Source organism: Filicampus tigris, chromosome 16, assembly GCF_054856515.1.
Source record: "Filicampus tigris isolate MCC_2025a chromosome 16, RoL_Ftig_1.0, whole genome shotgun sequence".
Lineage (NCBI taxonomy): Eukaryota > Metazoa > Chordata > Actinopteri > Syngnathiformes > Syngnathidae > Filicampus > Filicampus tigris.
This window is the reverse complement of record NC_141232.1, coordinates 12,839,013-12,857,294: the sequence shown is the minus strand read 5'-3', so window position 1 is coordinate 12,857,294 and position 18,282 is coordinate 12,839,013. Positions and strand designations below refer to the sequence as shown.

The 18,282-nt window shown below is 40.7% G+C and overlaps 1 protein-coding gene across 5 annotated transcripts in view; it reads right to left on the bottom strand.

Annotated features, from left to right (window-relative positions):
* Positions 1-18,282, bottom strand: part of LOC147134807 (thyroid hormone receptor alpha) — a 76,530-nt gene that overhangs the window by 32,360 nt on the left and 25,888 nt on the right. For 3 of the 5 annotated variants that reach the window (XM_086056039.1, XM_086056042.1, XM_086056040.1), the window contains one exon: positions 16,284-17,436. The gene's annotated coding sequence lies outside the window, so the exon portion shown is untranslated. Of the gene's footprint in view, positions 1-5,128; positions 5,190-16,283; positions 17,437-18,282 lie in introns of all 5 variants that reach the window. The other 2 variants (XM_086056036.1, XM_086056037.1) reach the window with 2 other exon arrangements.

The following is an 18,282-nucleotide window of genomic DNA, read 5'->3' as shown; positions in this document are numbered from 1 at the left end:
AGGGAAGCCCAGACTTCCCTCTCCCAGCCACGTCTTCCAGCTCTTCCGCAGGGATCCCAAGGCGTTCCCAGGCAAGGCGGGAGACATAGTCTCTCCAGCGTGTCCTGGGTCGTCCTAGGGGCCTCCTGCCGGTGGGACATGCCCGGAACACCTCACCGGGGAGGCGTCCACGAGGCATCCTAATTAGATGCCCGTACCGCCTCAGCTGGCTCCTCTCAACGTGGAAGAGTAGCGGCTCGACTCTGAGTCCCTCCCGGATGGCCGAACCTCTCACCCTATCTATAAGGGAGAGCCCGGACACCCTGCAGAGGAAACCCATTTCGGCCGCTTGTATCCGAGCTCTTGTTCTTTCGGTCATGACCCACAGCTCATGCCCATAGGTGAGGGTAGGAACATAGATCGACCGGTAAATCGAGAGCTTCGCCTTTTGGCTCAGCTGATTCTTCAGCACGACGAACCGATACAGAGTCCGCATCACAGCAGATGCTGCACCGATCCGCCTGTCAATCGCCCGTTCCATCCTACTCTCACTCGCGAACAAGACCCCATGATATAGTACAAAGGCCACTCCACACTTTTCCGACTGAGGACATGGTTTCAGATTTGGAGGTGCTGATCTTCACACTCGGCTGCGAACCGCTACAGTGAGAGTTGGAGGTCACGGCTTGAGGAAGCCAACAGCACATCATCTGCAAAAAGCAGAGATTAAATACTGAGGCCACCAAACCTCAACACCTCGGCTGCCATTCATACCCCGTACTCCCGAAGCACCCCCCACAGAACTCCCTGAGGGACACGGTCGAACGCCTTCTCCAAGTCCACTAAACACATGTAGACTGGTTGGGTCTACACGCACCCTCGAGGACCTTGTTGAGGGTGTAGAGTTGGTCTACTGTTCCACGGCCGGGACGAAAACCACATTGCTCCTCCTGAATCCGAGATTCGACCTCCCGACGCACCCCTGAATAGACCTTCCCAGGGAGGCTGAGGAGTGTGATTCCTCTGTAATTGGAACACACCTTCCGGTCCCCTTTCTTAAAAAGGGGGACCACCACCCCGGTCTGCCAATCCAGAGGCACTGTCCCCGATGTCCACGCAATGTTGTAGAAGCGTGTCAACCATGACAGCCCCACAACATCCAGAGTAGGGGTGGGCGATTTGGACAAAAAAAATTGTCACAGTGACAATCGACAATTGTGCCCTTTGAGACTTGTAATAAACGAGAGCTCTAAGAGTTTGATGTCATTGCTGTCTGTCTGTACCAATTCTATCCAATACTGATACTCCTCTTTATGATGTGGCCATTTGATGAGGTACAGTATTGTATTTGGTTAGCTAAATAAGAGTATCTTAAGTTTGGAGCATCTAGCCCCCTTCTCTTGTTTATTTAGTTTAATTCTATTTTTCTGATTCTTTGAATAGAAAAGTGTTCAGTGTAGAGTTCAAGGTTTTGGAACCCGTTCAATATGGGTTGAAACAGAATAACTGAGAATGAATACTTGATTTGAGGTACTGTTTTCATTTTGATTGGTATCCTTCATGGGAGTGAGATAGGTAGGTTATTCCAGCATTTTGTCTGTGGTTCAGACTGATTAGCTCTGTTTTGAGGTACTTAAATATTTCAGATTTCCAATGGCAATGTGATTTGATCTGCAGTATTCCACAAATTTGCGATTGTTGGAAGAATCATTCATTTTGACCAATGGTTTGGGTACTCTGATTATTTGTGAAAATGTCTTGAGATGAAAGACCACAGTCTTTCACATGATGTGTGATGTCTTGGGTTTTTCTGAGTGGAGGAGGATATCATCTGTGTATAGGTTGCTTGTGTTCTGCCATCTGAGAGCAAATACCTTTCATGATAGCACTCTGACGTTTTGCGGTAGCCACTAGTTTGGTGAATATTGCAAATAGCAATGGTTAAAGTAGGCAGCCTTGTTTGGTTCCCCTTTATAGAGTAAAACTTTGTAATGTAATGCCATTCATAGTAACTGCTGCTTTTGTTGAGTTGTCTAAGACTGTCATCCAATTTATGAATGAGTCTCCAAAGCCAAAATTGTGAAATGCTGCAAAAACGTAAATACCATTTGACCTTACCAAAAGCTTTTTCTGCGTCGATTGACATGACAATTGCTTTTAGATTTTTGCGTCCGCATCGATTGACATGACAATTGCTTTTAGGTTTGTGCGCTGTGAAATACATACAATAGTCATCTGACATTATTTGTTGAGCTTCACTCTTCACGCTTAATAAAGCCTGTTTGGTCATAATGGATTATTGACGTGAGTACCTTTTCTAATCTAGCAGCAAGGTAGATTCAATTTTGATATCTGTGTCAATCAATGATAAGGGGTGGTAACTAGGCGGGAGAGTGAAGTCTTTCCGTGGTTTGGGTAATAGTTTTATTGCAGCTATATTAATATGGGTTTGGAATTACAATAGCAGCAGAAAATGATGATCCAATCAAAATTGGTGAAAAGGAGCTCCTCCACTGACTAATGCATGTTGGTCATTCCATATATATATATTCCATTTTATATCTACCTAAAGCTGTGATTCTCAACCATGGTGCCGTGGCACTGGCGTGAGAGATTATCAGGGGTACGCAGCAGGAAATTTCACTTCGTCAGGAAATTCAGATTTATTCATTACAAATACACAGTATCTTGGTTAAATTATGTACACCAGTGACATATACATATAGTGTCAGGCAGTACGATTTAATGCTCTTCTATTAGATGGCAGAAGACAAGGTACAAAAAAAAACAGTGTATGCATCCGCATAAAATTGCTGCATTGGCTCCCTGTGTGTTTCAGGATCGATTTTAAGGTACTTTTATTAGTTTCTAAATGTCTTTATGGTCTTGATTTGCTTTTATCATACCAACCCTCGCGGATCCTGAGGTCCTCTGGCGCCGGCCTTTTAATTATTCCAAGGGTGAGGACCAAAACGCATGGCGAGGCAGCATTCAGCCATTTTGGTCCTCAACTTTGGAATAGCCTGCCAGAGGACGTCAGGTCCACAGAGACTGTTGATATTTTTAAGAGGAAGCTCAAGACACACCTTTTTAGTTTGGCTTTTAACTCATTTTCAGTAATTTATCTTTTCTTTTGACTGAGGATTATTCTTTTCTTATTTTACAGCTTTTAGTTCTTAAATTATATTACTGTTTTGTTTTTTTAGTTTTGTTGGTGTTAGCTTTTAGCTCCAGTGTTTCCTCATGGGGGGGCCTCCGCGTTGGGGGGGTGGCTGCCCTTCCCGCAGGGGCCGTCATCGAGGGGGCTCCTTGGGTCCGGGTGGCCGGGGGCCTCTACACTTCTGGGTCCACCCGGCTGATCCGGGCCGGGGGTCTTGTGGTTGGTGGCACCCCTGTGGCCCTGGGCTGTCATTCCCCTCAGCGTGGATGAGCTCCCCTTGCGTAGCCTTTCCTCATATGGTTTCCCTGTGCCTTGTCATGTCTTTCTAACACAGGTTGTGTGCTTTGTGTGTGCGGGTGTGTGTGTGTGTGTGTGTGTGTGTGTGAGTGCTGATGTACTGGTGGAAATATGTCTTTGGGTTTGTTGGGAGGGAGGGCGGCTACGGGCCTTTTTTTCATGTTGTGTTTTGGATGTTTTACAGCACTTTGAGTTGCATTTTTATGTATGAAAAGTGCTAAATAAATAAAATGTGATTGATTAATTGATTGATCTGTTGTCATTCATACAACAGAATAATTTATGAGAGTACATCTGATTTTTGTTCAATTAAACAGGTCCACATTTCACACAGAATAAGTCAAATTGTGAGTATATTGAGATGAGATCATCACTATTTCAGTATTTAGACTTTTAGTACCATTTTTATTCTGTGGTGTGTCCTGAGATGCTTTGTAATATAAAATGGGTGCCTTGATTCATTAAAGGTTCACAAACACTAACCTAGGGAACCAGATTTGCAGATCTAGCGTACGTCCCAGCTTTCCACCCTCACTTATGCTCACAAGGTATAAAGATATAAATCTGAGAGAAGCGGAAATTGCTTTCCTCCATCCGGGATTACCCTCAACAATAAGGTGAGGGGCACAGTAATTCCGGAGACTGTGTAGTGCCGCTACTAAGCCACATGGAGTTGAAACAGTTGAGGTGTCTCTGGCATCCTAGTTTTTAGGCTATGCTCACATTACAGGGTATGATGCCCATTGCCCAATTTAGATTTGTTTTTCTTAAAGCCGATCTTTTTATGTAGATGACCACATTACAAAAAAACAGAATGCATCCATGAAGTTACACGTATGTACAGAAAACAAAGTGTTTACGGAACACAATTACTCGTGTGGTTCCCGGCCCAGATACATTGTGGCAAGATCAAAGATTTTCGGCTTGAACTGACTTGTCCGCCCATATGTCAGTTCTAACATATCTTTTCACCACTGACTCTTTAGTCCACTATTGCTTTTTGCGTCTATCTGTTTTGTCAAACAACTGACGTTTGTCGCCTTTTGATGATATGTAGGTAGGCTGAGCACGACCTGAGCGTCTTGACTGTAGTCGCATTGCATACATATCTGATTTATATCCACATCCAAAGAGGCCGGGGTTGTATTTGAAGAGATCTGAATTGTACTGTTCACACTTAACATGAAAAAAGTATGAGGGGAAAAAAAAAAAAAAAAAAAAAAAAGTGGACTTCACCTGCAATATGAACATAACTTTTGATTGACTGCTGGACACTTCCCCCCCAGTGAAGTGTTCAGGGCATGTCCAAACAGGACAAGACCCCATGGCAGACTTACCTAAGACATGCCGCAGGGCCTATGTCTCACAGCTGCCTAAAGGGATCTTAGTGGTCTACTATGTGCAAGAAAAAAATTGCCAAGCACTTCAGTGAGTGACCCTCAACTATAATCAACACACTTAAGAACGTCTCTATCACTAACCGTCCAAGCTAATGGTGAATAGAATAGAAAAACCCACAAATCCTGCACAAGCACAATCAAACACTGATGACAAAAAGCCTAATAGGGGGGCGGGGGGCAGCTAGGTCCAGTTATCACATTGAGTCACTTTACTGCAATATGCATCCACGGGTGAAGAGAATCACTATAACGTCAGACATCTATGTACTGAGATCTGTATTATTGTGTGTACCTTTGAGAGATGACTGACGAACTACAGTGGTGCAGCACCTAACGGGGGGACACATTACAATCTGCCATGGAAAAGAAAGTGAAGAACATAAAATCAGCCTTTTCTCAAACAAATATTTGTTTCACTAAACAGCCACATGCAAAGAGGAGAACAAGACGTTTTAAAGGTTCTCCAATCAGTCACATTGGTATTGGTCCGGGAATATTAAAAAAAATATATATCTATCAATGAGAATGAACAGAATAAGCAGAATACAGTAGACAAATGGTATGAATGGCAACTAAATAAGAATAAATAAAAACTATTTATGCCCATAATTATGAACGATAGCTGTGCCTCAATAAATCAATTCTTTATTGGCTAATGTTACAGTGATCTAAAAAGCATCAGCATTGTGCAAAACTATACTCTGAACAAAACAGTTAATGACGCTATACTACAAGCAGGAAAATGCACCAGACAGTCAAGAATTGTGGAGATGGCAACATTTGGAAGCCTAATGGGTGACTAAGTGCATGTCAAATATGGGTGAAGTTTAAAATGCTGATGTTGCAAGTACCGGGTACCTGATCCAGTTCATGTTGGTTTTCTGAAGATGTCAGCATAACCTCATAAATTGCTATCGGATATTGACATATAGACATAGTGGGCAAGGTAGGATTAAACATAATTAAGATGATTGATTTAAGATTTTTTTTTTTTTTTTTTATCAGTGCAAACGTGTTCATGAAGTGAGCCTCTAACTTAGCTTTAACAAACGTGGGTCAAAGAGTACACAGCAGCACTCAATCTGACTTGTGTTAACCTACTTAGGCACAGTGCCAAGCAGCCAGTGTATGCTTACACATTGTCTGACATTGCACTCTTTATTATAGTCACGGTGCAAGGGACCCATAAATATTTATGCGCATGTTTGCCTTGAATGCCCTATATGTACTTATTTTATGATCAAAGTGAAACACCCTACTTTAGAGTGGACAAACATCTTTGACATTGATGTTTGACGAAGGTAATTACACGAGGAGGGGGAAAAAATTGGATGAACCGTTCAGAATTTTGATCACAAATAAATTGTAGACTCCCTTTAGTGGGACACATAGCATAAAAAATCCATAAACCTAAAAAAAAATATATGAAGCTGAACACGATGCACATTCAAATGCTTTTAAATTATTCTTGGGCTCTACAACCTCTTAGACCTGAAGAAAATAAATAAGACCAGATTCATGATTAAACCTGTGGAAATACTCACTACATGGATTCATTTTTCCAAATGTTTTACGATCATTTTTTCAAAAACAAAAATAAAAAAACGACACTTCAAGATTTTAGTAAACTGCAGACTTTATACAAGTGTTTCTAACAACACTGGATAGTGAAGTAAAGCACTACCAATAAAGTAGGTCATCCAGGGTTGCCATAGCAATGACAGTCCTCTCCATATTCAGTGTACCATCGTGATTTTGAAGCTGTTATTTAAAAGAAGATTTATTACAGAATGTAGCTTTTAGTATAAGTGATTAAATCATTTTCCGCCATACTGATGACATTGTCAGCGTTGATACCATATTCTTGGCTCTGCTTTGTGAAGTCTGTTTGTAACTACAGCAACTCCAACAGACAGGCAAGTTGCTGGTGCACTCCTAATTAGCTCATTTCCATTTAACTTTGTACTAGAAACTCTTTGGCCACAAAAGGGAGAGACAAAGAGTTTCTCATCAAAACGAAGCGAAATCACCACACTTGACAAATGAGAACTTCAAACATGAGAAAGGATATGCACACTGTTTATCCATCAAAGACACAAAAGGTGCCCTTATGCGCCTTCACTGACGTCAATATGCGTTAATAAGCATGACTTTGCCTTTTTATAGTACCTCCAATATTCTTAATTTAATGGGGAATGAGAAGGACAAAATAAAAGCGGTGTGGCCCATCTCATTTTGGTTAACTCATTCAGTACCAGACCTTTTCAGCCCCAGTGTGAAATTACATAAATATGTCATTGGAATATAATGAGTTAATTGTAAAATTTATCAAATGTTTAAGCTTTGATAAATGACTGTGAAAAAATAGCTAGCCAGCCAGAAAAGCATCTGCTGCCTTCTACCATGTTTTATGCTGTGCATTGTGCCACTGTATTTTACGGTGTGAACGATGTTCAAATTATAATGTGCAGGTGAGAGTAAATAAAAAGGCTTGTGTTGGATATTGAAGCCGCATACAGTATCCACACATACTGTACATCGAATGTCAAATGCACTCACATGCCAACTTGTACTGCACATTTGCCAAAACATAATTTCATACGAACAGCATTTTAGTAGTAATGGTTCTATTACTCAATTCCGCATAGCAAAATAGGCACATGGGCTCCCCCTTCCCTACAGAACTGCCACGGAACAAGGCAAACCCCCTAATAGCTCTCTGAGTGCTGCAGTGTGTGTGTGTGTGTGTGCGCGCGTGCGTGTGTACCTTTGTTGTTAGTGGGTTCAATTTTTAGCAAGAGTGTTTATATGGCTGTTTATCTGTCCACATACAGTTGTGCATGCACACAGACTGTGCATTAGTATGCAGTTATGCTCCTCTGTCTGTGTACTTTATGAGTTTTGCAGTGTTAATACAACCAGAAGTGTGTTCCAAAAAATGGTCTATGCACTTTTAGGTGACATGAGATCTTGCTGATTCATTTAATTTGCTTTTCAGTGTTGGAAGTGCAGTGCAGTTTTACTTCTAGTTCTAGTGTTTTTTTTGCATTCATTAATGTATTATTGTCATCCTTTCTGTTGGATGTGTTTTTTTTTTTTTTTAATCGAAAACTATATGCATAATTTATGGAGGACCAAACCTGCCAAAATCAAAAATAAAAGTGAAAATAAAAACAAATATAAAAAAAATATAATTGAAAAAATAAAATAATTGATATTTAATTGTATTTATATTTATTTTTGTATTTGTTTCCACATTTATTTTTTCTATTCATTTTTAAATATTTGTTTAATTTTGTATTTATTTGTACTTTTTTTGTATTTTTTGTTCTTTTTTCCATATATTTTTGTAAATTTTTATTTATATATTTTTTAATTCAAATTTATTTATTTATTTTTGAATATTGCAAGGCACCAAAAACGTTGTTCTATCATGTGAAACACAACAACATTTTTAGAAGATTAAACAACTTGATAAGTTGTGAAAGTTCCTGTCTGAAGCTTGATATGATAAAAAATAAAATAAAAAAAAGCTAGTGTTCCTGGAAAATAATCTGTGGAAGTTTCACTGTGTAATGCCTCAAGCCACACATGCATGCACGCACACATTGATATGGAATGCACACATGCATGCACACACATCTTCCACATACTTTTGTATTATATCTTTCTCTATCAAAAAAATAATTTGTTTTCACTGAACCCCTAGCCCTATTTTATCATATCGATAATGAGCTACTATATCTGGCATGAATATTGAGATACAAAACTGTGCCCAAATTGTTCAGGAATATCAGGAACTATCTACCCATCCATCCGTTTATCCATCCATCTTCTTCTTATCTAGGGTTGGGTCGCGGGAGCAGCAGCTCAAGCATGGCTTCCCTCTCCCAAGCCACTCCATCCATCTCTTCCAAGGCCTTCCCAGGCCTACGGGCAGACATAGTCTCTCCAGCGTATCCTGGGTCATCCCTGGGGCCTCCTCACGGTGGAGTGTGACCGGAACACCTCAGCGGGAAAGCGTCCAGGAGGAATCCTGATCAGATGCCCGACCCACCTTATCTGGCTTCTCTCGACGCGGAGGAGAAGCGGCTCTAATCTGAGCCCCCTCCGGATGACAGAGCTTCTCGTTATCTCTGAGGCAGCTTGTGACCATTGGTGAGGTGAACATAGATCGACTGGTCATTTGAGAGCTTTGCCTTTCGGCTCAGCTTTCTTGACCACGACAGGCAATGCATAGTCCGCATCACTGCAGTCGCTGCACCGATCCATCCTGTCAATCTCCTGCTCCATTCTTCTGTCACTCATAAACGAGACCCCAAGATGCTTGAACTCCTCCACTTGGAGCAGGATCTCATCCCCCATCTGGAGAGAGATCCGCCCTTTTCCAACTGAGGACCATGGTCTCAGATTTCCTTACCAGATTTTTTTTTTTTTTTTTTTGGAGCGGAATACAGTATATGAGGGGGGGTCTATTAGAAAGGTTTTAGCTACACACTCTGTGTTGTCATTTTAAATGTGGGCCCGATGATTAATCGGCAAGTCTACTGTATAACGAGATCATGTTGCGTTTGCGTCGTTCAATGCGCAAGAAAGGGCGAGAGTGGAGGCAAGACTACTTATGGCTGCTTCAACATGACAAGTGGAGGAGAAGTGGCAAGGAAGGCCGGGAAAGTACACTACACCTCAGGGAGATTAATTTCAAGGGGAAAACTTGGGAATTTGTTGTTTGGATTTTAAATATAATTTCAGTGACACCGGTCCTGGAACATTCCTGACACGTAGCCTTCCTGAACTCCTTCTAGTGCCCCATTTATACAGTGTATCGCGTGCCACCTATTCCACTTTGCTCCATTCTCACCCATCCTTTTCCCATTTTCTCTTTCTCCACTGTCCAGGCAGGGTGAGATTTGCAATTGCTACACTTCTGCTACGGTTGTCTTCACTCATTCTCTCTCCTTATGTTAAGGTGTTACAACGACTGCACTCTCCCTCGGATGTCCATGTTATTCACCCAACCAAGGCTGCAGGCCTGCTGCTGCGTAATGGACCCTGCAGCTGCTAAGACGTGGACAGTCCAGTGTTAAGTCAAATATAAGGCTAACTCTATGGAACTGATTTGTCTTGACTTTCTTGTGTGTAAAATGGAACAATGTATCCCACTCTGCGCTATCATAGAGACTAGGGATAGGAAACTCAAGGTGGAATCATGAAGGCTGAAAAGTTAATCGACAGGTGGTTAACGCCCCCATGCAGTTCCTTGCATACCGAGATGTGACAGTGACAGTAAAATAGGTGAAGTAAAAGACACCATGTTGACAATAATGTGATGCTCTGTGAAATACATACTCAGTGAGTACTAATCAGACGAGAGTGCAGACGCGTTTTTGTTTTTTTTTCACAGGGATTTGCATGCTTTGAAAATGTAAACTTTTCATGGCGTTGCATCGCCGACATGCATTTACTTTCTACGTCACATGCAGCCACAGCACAAGCACAAACAAACCCGCGCAGCATGGTGAAATAAAAACAATGCTGGAAAATATAATTGCGGTCTGTGAGCATTAAGAGGTTTACAACACTGCCAGCATCTAATACCAGCTGAGCCGGTACCAAAGAGGAGCAGGCTTGGAGCATAGGGAGCGACGAAGTTGGCGTATCTTGTTAGTGTATTGACTTGTTTATAGCTGTTAAACTGTCAATCAAGATAGCATTTAGAAGTCAAAGTAACACAACCACCAGATTCACTTGCGATGTTCAAAATTTTGTATGTTTTTTTTCCCGTTGCTAAAAGCAACTCCTGTGTTGTTCCCCCGCGAACAAATGCACACGACACACCCCGGGCAATGTGATATTTTGTATTCTGGTTGAAGAATGTAGCATCACACTATATACTGTATATATAAACGTAAAGCGTGTGTTTTTATTTTCCATTCCGAACAAGTACCCTAACTCTAACCCTAACCCAGACCTACACTGTACAGGAGCTGAACAAATAGAACCACTCAATATTAAAACAAGATATACTGTAGTTGGGAGACACAAAAGCTGGCAAGGTACTGATTGTTCAAAGAAATTCTCAGGCATGGGTGTTGGTGAGGATGTGCATCTCAAAATTAGACTGAATAATTGAGTCATAACAGTGGAAATAATACAGATAGGCTTTGTTTCTGGTGGATTTGTCATGTCAAAAGCTGTTCTTGATAATTCATTTCATCTGTGACATGCTTCCGTGAAAGTAATTACATATCACTTTATAACCCTTTTTTTTGTCTTGCTGAAATGAGCAGTCAGTGCCATATCATGAAGGCTAGATGGCAAGTAGGAATGTTTTCATCGTGGTGACTAGGGGCGGAGCTAGAGGGCTGCAATTTAAATCAAAGAATGTGGGTGAAAACTGCGCAGCACATGCAGGCTGACAAACAGTCTTTACCCTTGTTGTGTGAGCACTTCATCCTCAAGCCGCTGAATTGCACTTGTCAGTTAGTGTGAAAGATCTGTGTATTCAGCGCATGCCACAGACAAGCATGGTCCGCTCACAGACACATTTTCAGAAATAGTCAGCAAACAAAAGATTTACCTAATTACACACTTAACGGGTGGGACCGAGATGCAACTAACTTGTATATATGCAATTCAATGTTACACAATATTGCCCTTTAAGATCTATTTTTTTTCCACCAAGTTAATAAAAGTTTGCCACAGTTCAGTAATGTAGGCAAATTTCTTTTTCTGAGATTGAATCAATTATGAAGAGTGTATTACATACAGCATCATTTTGGCACGCTACACACTGGCTTCCAAGGTTCTGCACATACAGTACCTGTATAGTACCCTGCTAGATACCAGGTAGGACTGGCACTCTAAAAGCAGTTGGGTTAAAAACAACAACATTTCGGGTCAAAAATGGACCGACCCACCTTCTTGCATCGTTTTGTACAAAACAGACCAATTTTTGGGGGTTGTTTTGCATAAAAAATACCAATTTTGGGGGGTTGTTTTCTGGAAAAAAAAAAAAAAAAAAGTTGGCTCACGTAGTGCATTGGTCCATTTTTGAGCCAAAATTGTGTTATTTTTAACCAAACTGTTTTTAGAGTGTGTGGTGAGCGGTCTAAATACTGTGTGATGGATAAGGGACGTTTGCGCTCTCAGTCCAGACAGTGGTCAGTAACAGTTTCACATGTGATGTATTCATCATTGAGGATTGTTGTTGCAACTCAGCTATTGATTAAATAAACTTAAGGTACACGAATTCACACAAACAATCAAGCAGCATGACTGCACCTACAGTCCCTAGACAGACAGCGGATGACTCATCTAATGGCCCAATTACTTGTGCATGAGTATCTATCCATCTCACATTCACACGCACACACACTTCAAGATAATGAGATTTCATTCCGCTTTAGTTTGTCCCTGGTGCACTTTTTGCAACAGCAGAACTGGGTCACTTACTGATGTTCATGTCTACATAGGCAAACATCATGGTGCTGTCTTGTCCTTCCTGTTTTGGCAAGTTGTAAACACAATAGGACTTATGAGTGACAGAAAGCCCACACCCCGCCCCATCTTCTTTTCCCAAGCCATGAATCTCATTGGTTGACGCAGTCTCCTACACATCACAGCATATCCAAGCCACAGGTGGTGGAGGGTGGGTAAGTGTGTTGCCATAGCAACTGGAAGCAGAGGACAGGAGTAAGTTATGGCGCTATGATGTGAGATGACTACCAATGATGGAATGCATTATATGTGAATGACAGATGGCGATAAAAGGACAGAGGTTATTTGAGGTGAGGCTTGGACCAAAAGGTTTTTTTTTAGGGGGGGAGGTGGCTCACAAATCTGTCCATTTAAAAAATGTTCTCTTTGCGAAAATACTGTCTAACAATATCTCACACTCCAAAGAGGAGTTCTTTTTCCCCACTGTCAAATTCAGCACCCACCCTCCTCCACTGTGCTTACATAACTAAATACCATCAAATATGATATAATGAAATACATTTTAAGTCATGTTTGATTCATTTCAAATGATGAAATAGCACAAGTGGCTTCTTTCTGATCCTTCTATTATCACTGAAGCATGCATATCCACACTACCACTACATTCCTTTGGTAAACAGTGAAACAATATGATACAGTGGAATCTTAAATATCGAGCACATTCTGTCCTAGGACGCTGGTCCACTTCTGAGCTGGCTGAAATGAACTCATGAGAAATAGTGGAAAAACACTCAAGGTTTGCATGATACACTTAAGTCACGCATGACAAGGGCTCAAACTCTTGTGTTTTTGTGCGATTTTATGAGGCATACTGTTGCTTCAAAATTTGGCTAGTTTCAGACCTACTGTGTTTACTTTTGTGCATTCACAGTTTGAAATTGTAGAGTATAAATCAACATGAGCCATGATGTCAAAAAGTCAACAAAAAAAAGCATGTAGATTTTTCATGTGATGCACTGTTAGGTAATCCATGGGCACATGTTCAATATCCCATGTTTGTTTTCATCACACTTATGGGCAGGTGTCAGTTGGCTTCACAAAATGCACTTGATACAAAATGCACACACAGTGCAGCCTGTGAATCCTGGCTTTCGATAGAGCAGAAAAGTAAGCTTGAGGTGCTTGAGGATGAGGCTGTAGGTTCTAACACAACTAAACACTCAAAAACCTCAGGCTGCAGAGAACACTACCTGCTAATTGGGCCGAGCTTTGTGCCATTGCCATGCAAGCACAAGACAGAACTGCATATTCCTGGCCTTGTGTATCCATCACTGACATCTAACTCGCAACAGTCTTTTGCCTGGATGAACTGCAGTTATTCTAATTCTTGCTAAAATGGTTGCGACTCTGTGACCTGTACCTTTTGAAAACCCCTGACTCAGACCCCTAAATAACAAATTGACTGGAAATTCTACATTTGGAGACTCAAGCATCTTGAAATGGCTTGGTCAGATGTTGGACAAATGGAAAGCTGAAACTCTGGCTATCACTGGTTTTACCGTTGCTGTGGGCCCGCTTGTGTTGCGCGGCTCTTGTAGCATTCCTTGCATTGGAGGACTGATCATTAGTGCAATTAAGTCAGTCTTTCATCAAATGGCTCAATTTGCCCATGATGATTGGGTGCCTTATGCTGACAAATATGTCTGTTCTTTCTTATGTGACATAATCACTAATTCTTCATCGTTATTGTCACCTGCAACTCATTGCAAATGTCTGAGTCTGATGCTCCTATGCCATTATGTACATGTTTTGGCTGCATGTTCTTGTTGTTGCTTTATTTTACCACTTTCTGGGAAGAAAGAATAATCAAAACTGAGGATGTATTATTGTATTATGCATTATATTCATCACATTGGTTTGCATATTCATTACAATGTTTTCAGGATATCCAATGTTGTATTGTGTATTAAATTAAACTTTTTTAATTCAACATAGTTGTTTTTTTTTGCTGTACGGTACTTATTCTGTATGACCTTTGCGTAATTTGTGAGTGTCCAGCCCTTTGGTATGGCACTGTATTGTGTTCCTATGTATATACAGTACATTAATATTGCGACTGTTCTGCACTGACAAACAGGAGATCAGTTAAAGGGAATTAGGTACTGAGTTCCTGGTCGAGGATGCCAACTGATATTAGATAAAGACAAGCTTAAGGGACAATTGACTGTGTTTACATGAAGTCAATAACCCTTTTAAAACCCCAATATTTGCAGTATTCTGGTTCTGAAATGCCATGTAAACACATGCAAAAAACCTCAAAAGAAATACGAAACCTGGTTTACCCCTTTTCTAACTCGAATATTTGGTCATATAAACGCGCCATTATTTATATTCATCATTTTTTGAACGGGCCATTGGTTTGTCTTCTGCGCATGCAATATTGAAAAGCGGGAGTAACTCTGTCCTCTCACCAATGCAAATGGGTTATAAACCGAAATCTGGACCTGAACCCGATGACTGACTGCATGTAAACGTAGTCCATATATTGAAAAATACAAAAAAAAAAATTAAATAAATGTTTTAAAAACAAACAGTTCAATCGTTCAAAAATAAGCAACTGTGAACCTGAGAGAAGATCAAACACAATCAAAGTACACAAATTGTACAACCATTTGGCATGTCCTTACCGAGTAACATATGACAAACTGGTAGATCAAAGAAAAGAGCAGCAGTTAATAACAGAAACATTGGCCACCACTCTAAGTGAAATCAGCCTGCAGAAGGCAGAAGTGATGGTATCAAAACCTGCTGCTAGCAGAAGACTTCAAAATGAAAAGCACAGAGGCTATGGCAGATGCAAATCACTCATCTGCATGAAGATTCTGAAAGCCAGGCTGGAATTTGCAGGGGGAAGAGTACAGAAATGAGCCTATAAATTCTAGAACCAATTTTTTTATCGACTGATGATCTGAAGACTAATCTTTACCAAAATGATAGAAAGGATCTGCTCATAATCACGAACATACAAGCTGATCTGCACATCTCAGTAGTGGTTAAGTCATGGGGATCAGTAACATTCATTACTATAACACATGATGGCAGCGGGACACAAACTGAAGATGCAAATGAACTGAAGAAACGGACCAAAAGCACACTGCTAAAATAACAGTGGAAGGTTTGCAACTAAATAGTTAGTCCAAATTAAGCCCATCAGTTTCAATACTTTTGGCGTTTCGTTACAACTAATGCTAGCCTATTTTCAAAGTTGTGTATCAGATGTAAATACCTGTAAATAAAAGCTGAAATGTCCATATCTCATACTTGCAAGCATTTTTTTTTGGGGGGGGGGGGGGGGGGGGGACCCAGCTGGTAAATAGTAGCAATGGTTGGTGAATCAACAGTGCACACATCTAAATCACAGCATGAGTTGTTAAGTTCTGGTTATATGGACTAATTATTGTATTTTCTACTCTGCATCCATCAGTTGAATCAGAAATACTGTACCAATTTGTGGTATGCAGAAACAAGATGTTAAACCGGAAGTGAACCCAAAGCTATATATTTTTTTAAAGAATATGTTCTATGCAGGCCTACTAGCTGAAACACAGCATTCTGATTAATATTGCGTTTGTAGAATATAAGTGAAGCAATGCAAAATGCACCCGCTGTTAGCAATCTCAGTGGGGGGCCATTTTGTCTGTTCTGTCGACTGAAAATGACATCACACACCCTCAGGGCTCGGATACTGACCAATCATAGCTAAGCTTCAGAAAACAGATGAGCCGTGATTGGTCGTTATCTGAGGGTATGTGATGTCATTTTCAGTCGACAGAAGTGATAAAATGGCCGCGCCGTGAGATGGCTAAAAACGGGTGGATTTTGCTGCTTTACTCATCATTTCATAATAATCATATTGGCTTGTTTTAACTAGTGGGCCTGCATAGAACATATTCTTGGGTTGACCTCTTCTTTAAGAAACAGAAAAATGAGGAAAACACAAAACTTACCGGTGCATTCCTTTCTTTACTCTTAAGGCATCTTTTCTTGAGTTCTTTTGTCGTACACAGGGTGGATCTTCTCAGTATTCACTCTCCAATTATTGAGTGGTTTGAGTTCTATCTTCCAAGAAGTCTGCATTCATTTCCTCCTGGTCAGCACTTCTCTGGATGCTTCAATGGATGAGAGGAAGCTCAAATGGAATGAAACCTCGCCTTCACTGAAGGCCTCTCGGGCAATAGCTTATCTGCGCTACCACGACTTGAGACGTCTAATACAATGAGACTTGTTGAGAAGAAAATGGAGATAGGCGTTGTGGAGTCCAAAATGATTCTCTGGAGTAATCCTTGGCTACGGTTGCTATACACCAGTCTCTAAGGCAAATAAAAGATGCTGAAATGGGTGGTCCATTGGGTAATTTGAAGCACCAGGGTTTTGAATGATGTTGCTAGTTCCCTTCTGTTTTCTTGACTTGAGTGTGTAAACGATTTGTCAACTGAGGTATATTAATGGAAAGGTGAGGCTAGAGCTGATGTACAGCAGCCTCTCCGGCAAGACGGGGTTTTTTTTCAGTAAAAACTAACCTGGGGCTCAAGCAAGTACAGTTTTAGACAATGCGCAGATCCAGGTCGGTAGGTGGTACCAGGTCCAGAGACACTGCTGGCTGTAGCAACTGCAGCAAGAAGAGTTCGAGAGGCAATCCAGGTTGTCACGGTAACAGCAGAAAGAGGTCACAGTTGTGGATTTGCTGTGGTCCGGTCACTGAGTTGGCGGTTTTGATGGACGAGGTAGATAACTGGAGAGTATTCCCGAGGTATTTATATAAATTTTGCACCAAAAAAAAAAAATACAGGAACTTATATTATAAATAATTGTTTCAATCCTTTTGTATTTCTACAGGAAGTATAACGCAGATGCTTCTTCTGAGTGGATGGAGGAGAGAGGATAGGTGATAAATCTGCCAAAAAGTACTTAAATATTCTAACGTAAAAAATGATGCTGGTGGTTTTAACTGTAATGAATAGAAGAGTGCCAGCCTGAGCACAATCAAAGGAAGTCAGTGTGCACCAGTCATGTCTTTAAAAAAGCCTGGTGGTTAAAGTTACTACTGAATGGTCTGTTTTTGTCCTAACTTGCACAGGGAAGTTTCTTCAGTGGTTCCACCTAAAAGACAAAACAGAAACATATTGGAATATGATCAAAGTAAAAAAAACAACAACAACAACAACAACAACAAAAAATCTAAATAATAATAATAATTTTGGGACTATAAACTGCTACATTTTTCACACGCGTTGAACCCTGCGGCTTAAATTGGAAATCAACCCAAACTTTTTCACTACTGTAATACGTTTTCTGCACCCCAATATAATAAACATGGCATTCTGATTAATATTGCGTTTGTGGAATATGAATTAAGCAATAAAATCCACCCGTTCCAAAGGGCGGCTATTTTGTCACTTGCTGTCGACTAAAAATGACATCACAGTGCTGCTTGGTGGGATAAGTGCTTAAGTATGCAGCTGAAATGAGGAACAGTCAATATTTGGATTCTCTATTTCAGGTGTGGGGGTCAGTTCAAAATCATTCTGTAAATGCAGTACATCTAATATTTTTCAACATGGAAGACGACTTCAAGGGTTTCAGTGAAGATGATTAAAGTGACTTGTGATTTCAAACACAGGAGAAATGAAGATAACTAAATACTGGTTATTTTCTCTTTGTTCTGTTCCGTGTTAATCAGCAAAGTTGCTGCCATGTCAAAAGGCACTGTTAGGAAAGAATCTAACAAAAAAGTTATGTGATCGTATGAAACATGGCATGATGAGCCGTATTAAGACGGAGTGGCATAACAATGAAAGACGGCCAGTAACATGGTGACTCATTCACCTCAAAGATTTGAAATCGAAATGATTGTGCCGCTCTGTTCCGAGTCATTATCCAACTTAATTTTCTTGAAGTATTTATTCCCTTTTTTTCCCCGCTTTCACACTACAATATATACGTTGT